Source organism: Aethalodelphis obliquidens, unplaced genomic scaffold, assembly GCF_003676395.1.
Source record: "Aethalodelphis obliquidens isolate GAN/ISIS:26980383/991018 unplaced genomic scaffold, ASM367639v1 scaffold109, whole genome shotgun sequence".
Lineage (NCBI taxonomy): Eukaryota > Metazoa > Chordata > Mammalia > Artiodactyla > Delphinidae > Aethalodelphis > Aethalodelphis obliquidens.
This window is the reverse complement of record NW_020838053.1, coordinates 739,078-753,101: the sequence shown is the minus strand read 5'-3', so window position 1 is coordinate 753,101 and position 14,024 is coordinate 739,078. Positions and strand designations below refer to the sequence as shown.

At 38.3% G+C, this 14,024-nt stretch overlaps 1 pseudogene; it reads right to left on the bottom strand.

The window, feature by feature from the left end:
- Window positions 1-11,379: 11,379 nt before the first annotated feature.
- On the bottom strand, window positions 11,380-11,969 carry LOC113614973 (transmembrane emp24 domain-containing protein 2 pseudogene; annotated as a pseudogene).
- Between the last annotated feature and the right edge of the window lie 2,055 nt (window positions 11,970-14,024).

The following is a 14,024-nucleotide window of genomic DNA, read 5'->3' as shown; positions in this document are numbered from 1 at the left end:
TGATCCATCTAACAGGAATTAACTGCTCCTTTATCTTCAATCCAACATGTCCCTTGTAGTTTTCACTGTATTCTACTTTACATCGTATTAAAATTAACTGATTGCAATCTATTTCCTCCATTAGATTGTAAACTCCTTGAATAAAGTCATATCACTCCTTACTTGTTTTTGAAATTTCCTAGTTCCTAGTATAGTTCTTTGCAGATAGAAGGTGCTTAATCAAAGTCAACCATGCAACCAAACACCAAGCCACCTTCACCAATTTCCACACAAGCACTCTAAGTATTTTGGGATTCTGCTTTATTATCTGTTCATATAGAATATAATGCTATTTAGAGTATAGTTCTGGAGCCCAGAATGCCAGGGTTCAGATCCTGGATCAGCTACTTAAGAGCTATATGATCTTAGATACTAATTAATGTCTCTATGCTTCAGTTTCTTCATCTGTAAAGTGGGAATAATAACAACACTTATACCATAGTAGTTGTGAGGCTTAAATAATTTAATCAACATAAACCCCTTAGAACACAGGGTCTGTCACACAATAAGCACAGTAAATTTTAGCTATTTCCTCACAACCTTAATTATCTAATTGTAATTCTACTTTGACTGGTAAAATTATTGTATTTGCCTGTACATACTTGAAGCAGACACCATTGTTTGCCCAACAAATATTCTATTACTCTTTCTTGCTATTTGTTTCTTGTTATCCACCTCTGTGAAGATATATGCTTAGAGAAAGTAAACTCATCAGTTCAAAGGTAAATCCTAAATAATCTAAATGAAACATGGTAATTCCATTCTCCATGGTTTAATGTTAGGCATGTAATGAAACAATTAGAGAGATACACTGGAGAACTTCTAAATTCCTTTCTCTTTCCATCCCCACCTCCCTCATCTCCCCCTCCTCATCTTCCTCCTTCTTTTCTTTTCTCTTCCTTCCTCCCACCATCCCACCCTTTCTTTCCTTCTGTCCTTTCATTTTCTTTCTTTCTTCCTTCTTTCCTCCCTCCTTTTCACCCTCTCTTTCTTTCTTTTTCCTTTCCTCCTTCCTTCCTCTTTCTTTCTTTTTCTTTCATTCTTTTTCCTTCATTCATTCTTTCCTTCCTTCCTTCCTCCCTCCTTCTCACTCTTTCATTCATTCTTTCTTTCTTTCATCTTTCTTCTTCTTTTTTCTTCTTTCCTCCCACCCTCCCTCCCTTCCTTCCTTCCTCCCTCCCTCCCTCTCTCTCTCCCTCTTTCTTTCCTTCTTTCTTCCTTCCCTCCTTACTTTTCAGCAAAGCAACATACCAGAAAAAATAGTTCCTCTTCTGCTCTTAACTGTGACACCTATCACTGCAGCAGCCATTTTGTGACTGAGAGTGTCATGGCCACACTGATGATAAACACACTAATGATGTCAGAGCAGAGAGAAAGAGCTTGGATCCAAACTGATATTGTTGACTCCATTTGTTTGCTAAACTTTTTTTTTTTTTTTTTTTTTTTGCGGTACGCGGGCCTCTCACTGCTGTGGCCTCTCCCGTTGCGGAGCACAGGCTCCGGACGCACAGGCTCAGCGGTCATGGCTCACGGGCCCAGCCGCTCCATGGCATGTGGGATCTTCCCAGACCAGGGCACGAACCCGTGTCCCCTGCATCGGCAGGCGGACTCCCAACCACTGCGCCACCAGGGAAGCCCGTTTGCTAAACTTTTATACATATAAGAAACACCTATGACACCAATTTTAAGAGTACAAATTTTGGGGTCTTACCCTAAGCCCCAGAAACAGAGTATCCAAGACAAGATGCTGGAAATTGTGATTTTTAAGCAATGAGTCTTAACATCAGGGAAATTTAGAAATACTTCTTTAGTCTATCTTCAGTTTAGTTTCCTATTACTTCATCTAATACTATTTCTATTATTTCATTTCATGTCCTACCTGATATAAAAATTTACTCAATTACATGGTTAGGGTACCAATATTGGACTATTGTAAAATTTCAGTGAGGATAGCTCCTTGGAGTTGTAAATAGGTTTAATAATCCTTCACATTCCAACTGTGCTTAAGGGACTTCCCCCTTCCCAAGCTTCCCTATTCCTGCAACTCATGATTGTTTTCAGTGGGCAAAGGCATCAAGGAATGTTTAAAGCAACCTTAAAAGGTAAAATCAATCATACACTCTTTTGCACTAATAGACACTCATCTAGTAGCATGCAAGCAAATTATAAAGTGAAATGCAGCTTAACCAAGCCACACCTTAACTAGGCTCATAAAGGTACCCAACTAGCTACCTTGTCTGAATTTGATTTGCTTTCATTTTAGGATATAGTATCACCCTTTGTACCTGTTATGGGCTGAGTTGTCTCTCCAAAATTTGTATGTTGAAGTCTTAATCCCCAGTACCTCAGAATATGACTGAATTTGGTTTAAGGTCTTGAAAGAGGTAATTAAATTAAAGTGGGGTGTATGGATAGGCCCTAATTCAATATGATGGGTGCCTTTGTGAGAAGAGGAGATTAGGATACAGACACACACAGAAGGAAGACCACATTAAGACATAGAGAAGACAGCCATCTACAAGCCCAAGGAGAGATGTTTTCAGAAGAAATCAACCCTGCCAACACCTTGATCTTGGACTTCTAGTATCCAGAATTGTGTGGAAAAAAAATGTCTATTGTTTAAGCCACCCAATCAGTGGTACTTTGTATGACAGCCCTAGTAAACTAATACAGTGACTTTTATACATGAATCTTTGCAACTTACCTTTCGACCTGCTCTGATATCTTCTGAATCATGGGCAAAGCCTGCACCTTAGTTGTCAGTCTTGCCAATGACTGAGTCTATATTAGGATCCTGTTTCTGCCAAAACCAGCCATTCTCAGGACTAGCATTGCAATCCGAGAAAAAGACTACACTATTTTGTAGTATCCTCTTTCTATTTAACTTTAAACTATTTGAGGGTAGAGATAGTCTTCCTGCTTGTGCATCAAAATCAATTTATGCTTGTCTGCTTTTCTCTCCACTGAGCGTGTCTTGAGGATAAAACTGTCTTGCTCAGCTTTATTATTCCAGCACCTATCACAGTGACTAGTACATAATAGGTTTGCCAAAAATGCATGTTAAAAAATGAACAGTGAATGAGTGAATGAATGAATGAAACACAAGTAACATGAAGTCCAGAGAAACAGTACACTATTACGCACCAACCAGGCATTTGATAAATATGCCAACTAGCTGACTAGCGAACAGAGCAACTCTATAAAGATAACAAATTGCATCACTTTTCCCCAGCTAGATTGATTACACGTATTACCATGGCTATTTCTTCCTTGCAACATTTTTCATTATAGGGAATATTAATGAGTTAACAAGAATTCTATCTCTGTTTATCTTCTTTCCCATTTTAACAAGTAATTCTGATGCTAATTGACAAATCCCTAGATTTATAATAACCTGACCACCATGAAAATAGCAGTGTGGTGCAACATTTTAAAAATTTTCTGTGCAAAAGTAATTATTGAAATTCCTTGGTAAAAATTTGAAAACATATCAATAACAAATACTATCCATCTCCAGGTAGGAAGATTTTCCAGGGTTTTCAGGTCACAACTTTTTTTTTTTCTTTTTTTTTTCTTTTGCTGTACGCAGGCCTCCCACTGTTGTGGCCTCTCCCATTGTGGAGCACAGGCTCTGGACATGCAGACTCAGCGGCCATGGCTCACAGGCCCAGCTGCTACATGGCATGTGGGATCTTCCCAGGCCAGGGAACGAACCCGTGTCCCCTGCATCGGCAGGCGGACTCAACCACTGCGCCACCAGGGAAGCCCCTCAGGTCACAACTTTTTAATCAATTAATCGATATATATTTATTTAGCCGCTAAAATATTCAATGTACTATGCTAGGCATCAGTGGGGACAGAAAAAAATATGTAAATTTCTTCTTTCTTATCTCAGAGTACTTATATTTGACTGTGTTGAAAAAATATATACAGGTGAAAAGTTTATATGTCAGAATAACACTACAGGTATTGTGAATGTCAAATAATTTATGTGTAACTTAATATGTAATAAACGATAAAAATAATTTATATGATGTAGAATTTCCTGCAATAAGTTTCATTTTGGAGAATATATATGAAATATATTTTTGTGTATATGCATGTGTGCATAAAAAATATTGCAAGGAGTAATGAATATCAGTCTAGGAAGATAAATACCAAAATGTAACAGTAGTTGTCTTTGGGTGGTAAGGTTCTGAAATGTCTGTTTACTATATTGTGTGAATTTTTATAGTTATGCATACAATAGCTTTGTGTAATTAAAAATATGAGGCTGTAAATAGCAACTACCAAATGAGGGGGGAATATAAAGAGTAAAAGCAAAGACTTCTAAAGAAGAGGAGATAATTAGGGCTGGAATATTCAGGAAAAGCATTGTGGAGAAGGTTGGACATGAGCTAGTTGGACATCCTTTGAAGGATGGGTAGAACTGAGGTGATGGAAGATGCTGGAGGACACTCGTATTTGCACATAAACAGTACCTTTAAGTCAACACAAAGTAACCCCATACACTGACCACCGCAAGAGTGATCCATAGACCCCTCAAAAGCTGTTGACCCTGATATTCCAGAACATCTCATTTATTCCTTGCCTTTTCTTCTATTGCCATCTGGCCTCAGAATCTCAGTCTTGTCTCATATTTGTAAGTCTAGGACTGGTCTTTGGACTTGGCCTTGAAATTGTTTTTCCTCTTTGGCTTCTGCCCTTTCTCAAGGACCCTGACACAAATGCTCCTCTCTCAATCCACTTTAAGTAGCATACCTCACTATAACCAGCCCCAGGACCCATCCTTCTGTCCTCGCACTAGCTAGCTCCTCAGTGGGGTGTGTTTAGTCCTCATCAACCCTAGAGGAGAACATGTTTGACTCCAGACACAGGAAATGGAATGACAAAGTGTGTAATGTACAAAGCATGTTTAGAGGCCAATGTTCAGAGTTCAGAAGGAGGGTTCATCTAGGGTAAGTGAGGACAAAGCTGGGTAACATTGAGAAAGACCTTGAAGGTAAGTGTATTAGTTTCTTATTGTTGCTCTAACAAATTATCACAAACATAATAGCTTAAAATAACAAAACAACATAAATTTATATGAGTGGACTAAAATCAAGGTATTGGCAAGGTTGTATTCCTTCTGGAAGTAGCAAAGAAGAATCTGTTTCTTTGCCTTCAGCTTCTAGAGGCTGCCCACATTCCTTGACTCATAGCCCCTTCCACCTTCAAAGCCTGCAATGACCAGTTGAGTCTCTCTCACATTAACTGACTCTGACTTTTCTTCTGCCTCTCTTTCCACTTTTAAGGACACTTGTGATTACATTGGGCTCACCCAGATAATCCAGGAGAGCGTCTCTTTCATAAAGTCAGCTGATTTTAACAACCTTAATTCCACCTGCTACCTTAATTCCTCTTTGCCATGTAATGTAACATATTCACAGGTTCTGAGCATTAGGATGTGGACATTTTTAAGAGGGCATTATTGTGCCTGCCACAGAGAGATTAAAGATTTGAATTTTGTCCTCTAGATAATGGGGAAATTTTGAGAGTTCTTAATAAGTTACAATGTAAAAGGAAGATTAAGATGCATAAAATCGCTTGGCTCATTTATTACCAGAAAATTGTTATTTCCCCCTTAAATGATTAAATTCTAGATCATATCATCAGGAGATCCATGTCCACTTTTTGCAACTCCATTTTCACAAAGGGAAACAGGGTCATAGAGATCTAAAAGTGGCAAGTTACATACTACTTTGATCAAAAATTAAACCAGCAGAATTATCTGATGAGGTGAATTCCTCCCAGGCTCAAATATTCTGTGTCTGTGCACAATGATGCTTTCATTGTAGCAGATGGCAGTAGATTTGACTCAACCAATCTCAATTCTCCATCATACTATGTCTCTCTATCTTCCTATGACTTTCTGCCACCCCCCCAAAATTAATTTTAGACAGGCCTTTGTGCTTTGGCTGACATTCAAAACTGTCACCTCCGTGCACACATTAACTCCAAGGCCTCTGTCATCTCTCACATTAAAATTCTATCACTAGGAGTCAGCACAGCTTGACTCAGCAAGCTAAGGGGCTGGTCTGAGCAAGATGCAGTGACAGCAGGCTTCTCCTGTGACAACTTCGGTCAATTTGACAGCAATAAGACACCCTCCTTAGAACCAGTTGCAGCTCTTGTTGACCCAAGTGGGAAGGTCATCTTTCTGAGCAATTCTCTCCCCTTCCCATGAGAAAGAAGGGCCAAGGGTTACAAGACTTAGGTTGTGAATATTTTATGGTTAAATGACCACAACAGTGAGGAACAATTAGTGAATTCCACAATCTAGGTTTATATTCTAATTGTGAAGTATAGCTGTTTGCTAGCTTAAGAGGGACTCTTTAAAATGACAGCTCAAGAAATATACCTACAATGTGGGTAATAGGCAATTGGCAATTCTGTGTCGAATCCTGATATGGAAAATGATTTTGAAATCACCAAGTCTTCCTCAGTTTCAAATAATGATCAGAGAGGTAAAATTTCCAGCGGCCACCTATTGATTACCACCAAGGCAACTCACTGTCTCCCTATCTTCCCCATGCCTGTCCGTTCTTGTGTGGTCTCTCGTTTGGGTGTGTTGTGCAGCTAATACCACGATCTGGGTTTGGACACAAAAAATTCATGAGGATCACAGTTTAAGGATTCATTCACTCAGCTTTTAGGACTAAGTTAAATTACACACAAACACATGAAAAATGACGGACAATAAAGCATTCACTTCAAAGGTCACTTCCTCTATGAAGTATTTTTTGGCCTCTCCCCAACTCCCAGGTAAAGTGAGTGTCTCACTCCTATATTCCCCCACTGTGGTCTTTTTTCTTAATTCAATTTAATTTTATAATATGTAAAATTGCATTGTTTAGGGCTTCCCTAAACAATGTAATGGCTGGGATTTTATTCTTAAGTGACTGTCACAACCGTAACATCAGTGTCTATCATTTGGGAGGGAAGTAACAGTGAATGGCTACAGCAGACATGCCATCCGGCTTAGAGTCAGCGGTACAATAGAATGGAGTTTTGCCCCTTTCAGAAATGAGTCTGAGCTTGGGGGGTGCCACTTAAAATACTGAGCTTGTTTCATTCTCTGTAAAATTTGGTATGAAGCACACTTCACCAAAGGTTTGTGTAGATTAAATGAGATCTTTGAAAAGAAGCTCTACAACTTTATTCCCCATTTGGAATGATTATACACCATCTAGTTTTTCATGTAATGGGCATGTTACTTTTTTAAGATAAAGTGTGGGCTATTTGGAACTCTTCTGCCTGACATAATGCTCTTCAACCACAAGAGCACATTACCTGTAAAAGCGGTCCCCATAGCTGTCTCTAGCTGCTTTTTAACTTAATTTTATCTTTAATAGAGATTTTGAGCAGAACATATCATATCACCAAATCACTACTGGAGGGGAGATTGGGATAGAGAGTACAATGTCATGGAGAAGGAACTGTGAAGTAAACAGAAGAAAATCATCAAGTTCAAAGACTGTTATCCCAGACCTGATCTTCTCCAGACACTATTCACAGCCATCTCAGATTTCCCGGACTTCACACCACTGAAGCTGCTCTTGGGATGTCAGATTCTATCTGAAACTTGGTGTGTCAGCAAGAGACTGGCCAAATATTCAAATAAGCAGTGTTTTGGAGAAACTTCATTGTAAGAAAGATGACAGAGGGGTAGACTTAGGTGACTCCATTCCAACAAGACAGATCTGTGCTGTCATACGGCAGCCAGTTGCCAAGCGAGGGTCACCATAAAAGCAATAAAAGAAGTGGGAAGACTTCTTTTCTTTGATAATAACAACTAATATTTCTAGAGCACTTCAGAATTCACAGAGAAATTCATGTACATTAATTTATTTGAGCCTTTCTGCAATTCTGAATATGTTATTTTCCCCATGTTGTAGCTGAAGAAATAGAAGTTCAGAAAGATTTAGGGCTTTAATGAAGTTCATACAGCCCTTAAGCAACAGAACTGGGATTCAAATGCAGCTATGTTTATGCCAAATTTGAGGCTTTAGACTCAGAGCTGCAGGGACAGGAAATCACAGACCTGTCTGGTGATGTTTATTGCTCTCTGACCCACTGTGCACCCTTTTCCCTTTAGGTTTTGTGCTCTGCTGTGTCCCTTGCCTGAACCTCCCTATCTAACCCCTCTGGCTTATATGAAGCTTAACTAGGCCAAGTGCACTTTTTAAAAACAATTACAAGACAATTTTTTAGAGAAGTTTAGCTTTTCAGAAAAATTGATCAGAAAGTACAGAGAGCTCCCATGTAACCCCTCTCCCATCCCCCCTGAACACCCTTTCCCCTATTATTTATGTCTTTATTGTGTGGTACATTTGTTACAATTGATGAACCAGTATTGATGCATTATTATTAACTAAAGTCTACAGTTTACAGCAGTGTTCATTCTGTGCTGAACGTTCTGTAGATCTTGACAAATGTATGTGTGCATCATTACTGTATCACAGAGAATAGTTTCAGTGCCTAAAAGTCCCCTGTGTTCCACTTATCTGACTCTCCCCCCCTCCTCCAGTACTCCTTACAGCCACTGATTTTTTTACTGCTTCCACAGTTTTGCCTTTTCCAGAATGTCATAGAGTTGGAATCATACAGTATATAGCTTTTTCAGATAGGCTTATTTCCACTTAGAAACATATATTTGAAGTTCCTTCATGTCTTTTCATGGCTTGATAGCCCACTCTTTTTTAGCACTGAATAATATTTCATTGTATCACAGTTTGCTTATCTACTCATCTATTGAAAGACATCTTCATCACTTCAAGTTTTTTCAATTATGAATAAAGTTGCTATAAACATATGTGGATATACATAAGTTTTCAACTCCTTTGTGTATACCAAGGAGCACGTATGTTTGATCATATGGTAAGACCATGTTTGGTTTTGTGAAAAACCGCCAAACTGTCTTCCAAAGTGGTTACACCATTTTTCATTCTCCCCAGAAATGAATGAGAGTTCCTGTTGCTCCATATCCCCACCAGAATTTGGTGATTTCACTGTTTTCAATTTGGCTTTTCTAAGAGATGTGTAGTAGTATCTTATTATTATATTTATTTGCATTTCCCTAATGACATATGATGTTGAGCAGTTTTTCATTTGCTTATTTGCCATTGTATATTTTTGGTCTATTGTCTATTCATATCTTTTACCCATTAAAAAAAACAACAACTGGTTGTTTGCTTTCTTATTAGGGAAAAAGCACTTTTGCTTTGAAATTTACTATGACCATGCTAGCATTCATGAGTCTTACCTCTCTGAATACCTGCAGCTCACATTATCTGTATACTAATTCTCTCTCACCTATTATGACTTCCACTAACACTTTACTTCCCATGTCTGGTACAGCCTCCCTAACTTGCTGATAAGCTTCTTCAAGGAAGGAATCAGTGTTGTACATCCCTGAACCACCCATAATATCTAACAACATGTTTTGTACATAGTAGGCATTCAGAATAACGTGTAGAGTAGTTCAGTTAAAACCAAGACTATGTTTTTAACCAAATTAGGATGGAACTAAGTAGAGTAGATGAGATATCAGGATATCTGTATGCTAGTTATTAATCTTAGAGGCAATTACTTCCTGGGCTTCAGTTTCTTTGTTGTGAAACATCTGGTATAAAGGGCAAACGCTCTATGGCTACGAAATCACTTTGGATGTTTATGAAAGGAGAACTCGCTTCTACCATCCGAAAATGTTATATCATTATCACCCTATCCCCAACTTGGAAGAAGGCAAAAGCAAGATTAAAGTTTGTGCCTAACTGCAGTCAAGGACCTTTAGTTTGTAGGAGTTAGAACTTTAAATAATCCAGCAACCACTGAATTAACAAAAGTCTTAATTGGGCAGAATATATTGTCTTTAACAGAAGCTGATAGAGAATGCAAGGTTGAAAGCAACACAGTAGACATATAACAGAAGACTCAAATAGAGTCCACTTTGGGATTGCACCAAGCACACAATAATTCTATTTATTCATTCAACTGATTCATTCATTCATTTATTTATTCATTCCATTTTTTCTATAACTGAAAAGTGTTAAACTCAGGACTCTTTATATTGAAGCAGGGTATGTGCATGTGAAAAATGAAAACTGCCAGAGTCTGCAAATAAGGCTTTGTTAGGTTGTGAGATGATCCTCAGTCAATAGATTCCAGATGTGTAAGCATGTATTTGTAATTTCTTCCGGTGAGGAAGGATTCTGGTAATCAAGACAAGACCTGAGAGGACAGTACAGCTAAGACAGAGGCTGTGTCAAGGACCTTTTCTGTTACTGGTTAATTACATTGTTCAAAGGGCTTATTTTATAAGACTGTTTAATATACCCAAGACTTTAGATAGTTGTGAATTATAAAATACAGGAGTAGGGAGAGAGGGAAAGAGTAGACAAAAATAAAAAACAAAGCAACAAATTCCAAGTGGTACAAAACTTCTTAAATCTTACAAATTTGTTTCAACACATGAAATAAATTGGTAGGTAGCTTTGGCAAATCTCTTGTGTGTGGAAAGGCTGCCAGAATGAATTATTGTTCTGCCTAAACTCCTCCAATAGCTGTTTGGTTGTGGTTACACCTTTGTACATGCTGAATCTCTGAGCTCTCCTCTGGATAAGAAAGCTAATAAATAGTCTCCTACACTATGAAGGGTTACTGAGAGAAATCAAATATTATTTATGTTTAACCATGTTAATTCAGTCAAGGTATATAAAAATATGAGCCATTTTCTGTATCAACACTGGAAATTGGTCTTGGAATAGGGAGGAAATCTTACTAAGCATCAATTTGTTTATAAGGTTAACTTTAGAAATTCAAACCTACTATAAAAGCAGATGCTTCTCATTTAATTTTTATTAAAGGAATTACAAATGATTTATTCAACTTTTTAAAAAATGTGTCATTTTATGTTAATATTCTGGTTATGCTCCTACACCAAGTGAATGAAAAATGTTAACGTTATTTCCAGGGTAATCGTGACATATTTAATTTAGAAGAAATGTGTTAAAGATAAAACCATAATAATTCTGGGAGGCATAAAAATCACTAAAATAACTGATATATTTATTTAATAGCCCCTAAAATCAACAATTTTTCAGACATTTGGTGCATTGCAGGCATGCGGACATCTGCATTCTGAATTTCAAGTAAGTCTCCTTGATGTCCAAAATTAGGTAGATGCAATGCGCCTTTGTTATTTTCTTTTTCTTTCTTTCTTTCTTTTTTGACATTACTATAACCAAGATGTTTGGTAAACAGTGAATTATGAGTTTGGGATCATCAGAAAAAGGTTTTTTAAACAACTTTCCGGACTACAAAAAATCTCTTCAGGTAGTAGATCCATCCCAATGTCATGGCACCTAGAACAAGAGCTTCAAAGGACCAAAGGACCAGTCTGCTGTTTGTGCTGTCATTGATTTCTCTGTGTATCTCTCCCGAACTTCCATGTATTCCTGTTCATGCTTTCCAGCTGTCATCGCCACTGCGAGCTCATTAATCATTTCTTCTAGCTTGTTCTGGTGAGCTTCTGTTTCCATGTCCTTTTGGAGCCTCCCCAATATCAATGGTGAACACCACTATCTTTGGAGTCATGTTGGACATTCCACTGCTAAAACAAAACTTATATGCTGCTGCTCCATCCATGTGAGCAGCAAATATGTATTTCCCACTGGACTCCCAGTCTCCTTTATAAATTCCTTTATTATCAGGCCCTGTAATCTCCACGTCAATGTCTACGCAGCCAGCCTCAGCCACCTCAAAGATGAGGCCCATCTTGCTGCCCGAGGTGACTCGCTCGAAGAAGCACTCCTGGGCATGTGCGTCAATGCTGACGCCTAGATGCTGACAAAGTAACCCGAGGCAGTGGCCAGGAGGGCGGCCAGGATTCGTTAGTTTCTATGGGCTCTCAAAACAAGATTATTTGTATTTTGTTTTCCTTATAGTTTATCTACATGATAAATGTTGATAGTACAGAGATTGTTTAATTTTTATTTATTTATTTATTTATTTATTTATTGGCCATGTGGCTTGTGGGATCTCAGTTCCCCGACCAGGGATGAACTCGTGCCCCCGCAATAGGAGGGCAGAGTCCTAACAACTGGACCACCAGGGAATTCCCTGTACAGAGACTGTTTCACATTTAACATTTCTTCTCAAGTAAATATAATTAGAATGGCCCTTGATGCTAGAAGACACAGATGACCCTGTGCATTATTCAGCTTTCCTCAAGTTAAACAGCCCACAAATTTCAGTGGCTTACAACAACAAAGGCTTATTTCTCACTCACATTACGTATTGGTGACTGTTCTGCTTCTCCTCCCTGTGTCTTCTTTATCCAAGAATCTGGAGTAAGAGAAAAGTCCCTCTCTGCTCAAGGCAGAGGAAAAGAACAAGAAGGCTGGCCAAAACTCTGTGATGACAGCTCAAGACACATTTCCTTGGCCAAACCTGATCTTAAACCAGATCCTTTGACCAAGCCTGATGTCCGGGCAGGTAAATTCCTGGCCATTCCACCCCCCCACCACCACCACTCCCCTACCCTCCAATAAGCCTACTAGAGGAATGAGGGAAGGGAGTAATTGAGGACAATAATACAATCTGCCATACCATGACTCACATTTTTTTTAGAAAGATATGTATCTCTTGATATGAGAGAGATTATACTTGGTCTATGTTGAACAAAATTTATGAAATTGTAGGCAATTATGATAGATTTCTTTCTTTTTTCCCTCCCTCCTTTTTTTCTTCTCTCCACCCCTCAAATTCTTTCTAAATGTTCAAGTACCCAGGAATTGCTCCAAATGATTCATCCTTTGTTCTGAAATCTAGGTAAGGCTGTGCTCACCTAAGGGTAGCTGAAGTTGAATAAAGCTATGTGGTATTGAGTGAGACATAGGAGGAGATTATCAGCTTGAATATATATTTATCACAGAATTACAATCCCCTATATCTGTAAATATAGAATGAATCCAAGATATCAGTGGATTGATCAAGACTTTTCACATTTAATGTTTACAGGAATTGCTTGGGGATCATATTACACAGATTCTGGTTGAGTGGATATAGGGTGAAGACAAGAATTGTACATTTTCTTATAAGTTTCCAGGTAATGCTGCTTCTGCTGGCCCAGGGACCTCACATTCAGTAGCAGTGGACAAGATAGTTCCTGAACTTCTTTCAAACTCTGATACTCTGAATTTACTTCAATTAGTTTCCCACACCCATGTGGCTTAAATAAAGGTAAATAGAAATTGTGCGTAATTTAGGGTGGTTAAACTTTTATTAAATTGCTTCTTCATGGAAGGGAGAGAGTTTTACCCATATTTTGTGTCCTTTATAACCAACAGTACTATGCCATATGGATAACTGAAACTACACAACAGTTTGGATAAATGAATGCTAAGCATAGTTAGAGGAGAAGTGGATGTCAGAATGGAACTATGGGGCCTTTATGAATACCAAAGTAAACCTCCTTCCAGAAGAGAGCCTTGTTCCCTTTATAGACCCCATGATCATTGGGATAGTATGTTTTTTGCTAAACCGTTCCTTATACTTCAACACACATCCTTGCCTCAGGGACTTCCCATGATTAAGATTTAGCATCTCAATCTTAGGAATGAGCTTCATTTACGAAGGAAAGCAAGGCCATTCAATTCCAATTAACTGCACAGTTCTTGTGTAAGAAAAACAACCTTACACTTTTAGACCATTTAAAGAAATGCAAAGTCCCCTCCCTTAATTTTTCATAAAACAGAATTGTCCTGACAGGGTTTTCCTGCTCTTTTGAGTCAATAAAGTCCAAAGAGTTTAAAAATAGATGATGGTTTTACATTTATCATTTGAACAAACATGGGAAATTCGGAAATAGTTGCCATGGAATTCCGGGAATAATTTTTCCATCCCCACAGTTGACAAAGTGGTTCTTAGGGAACAGTAGACAA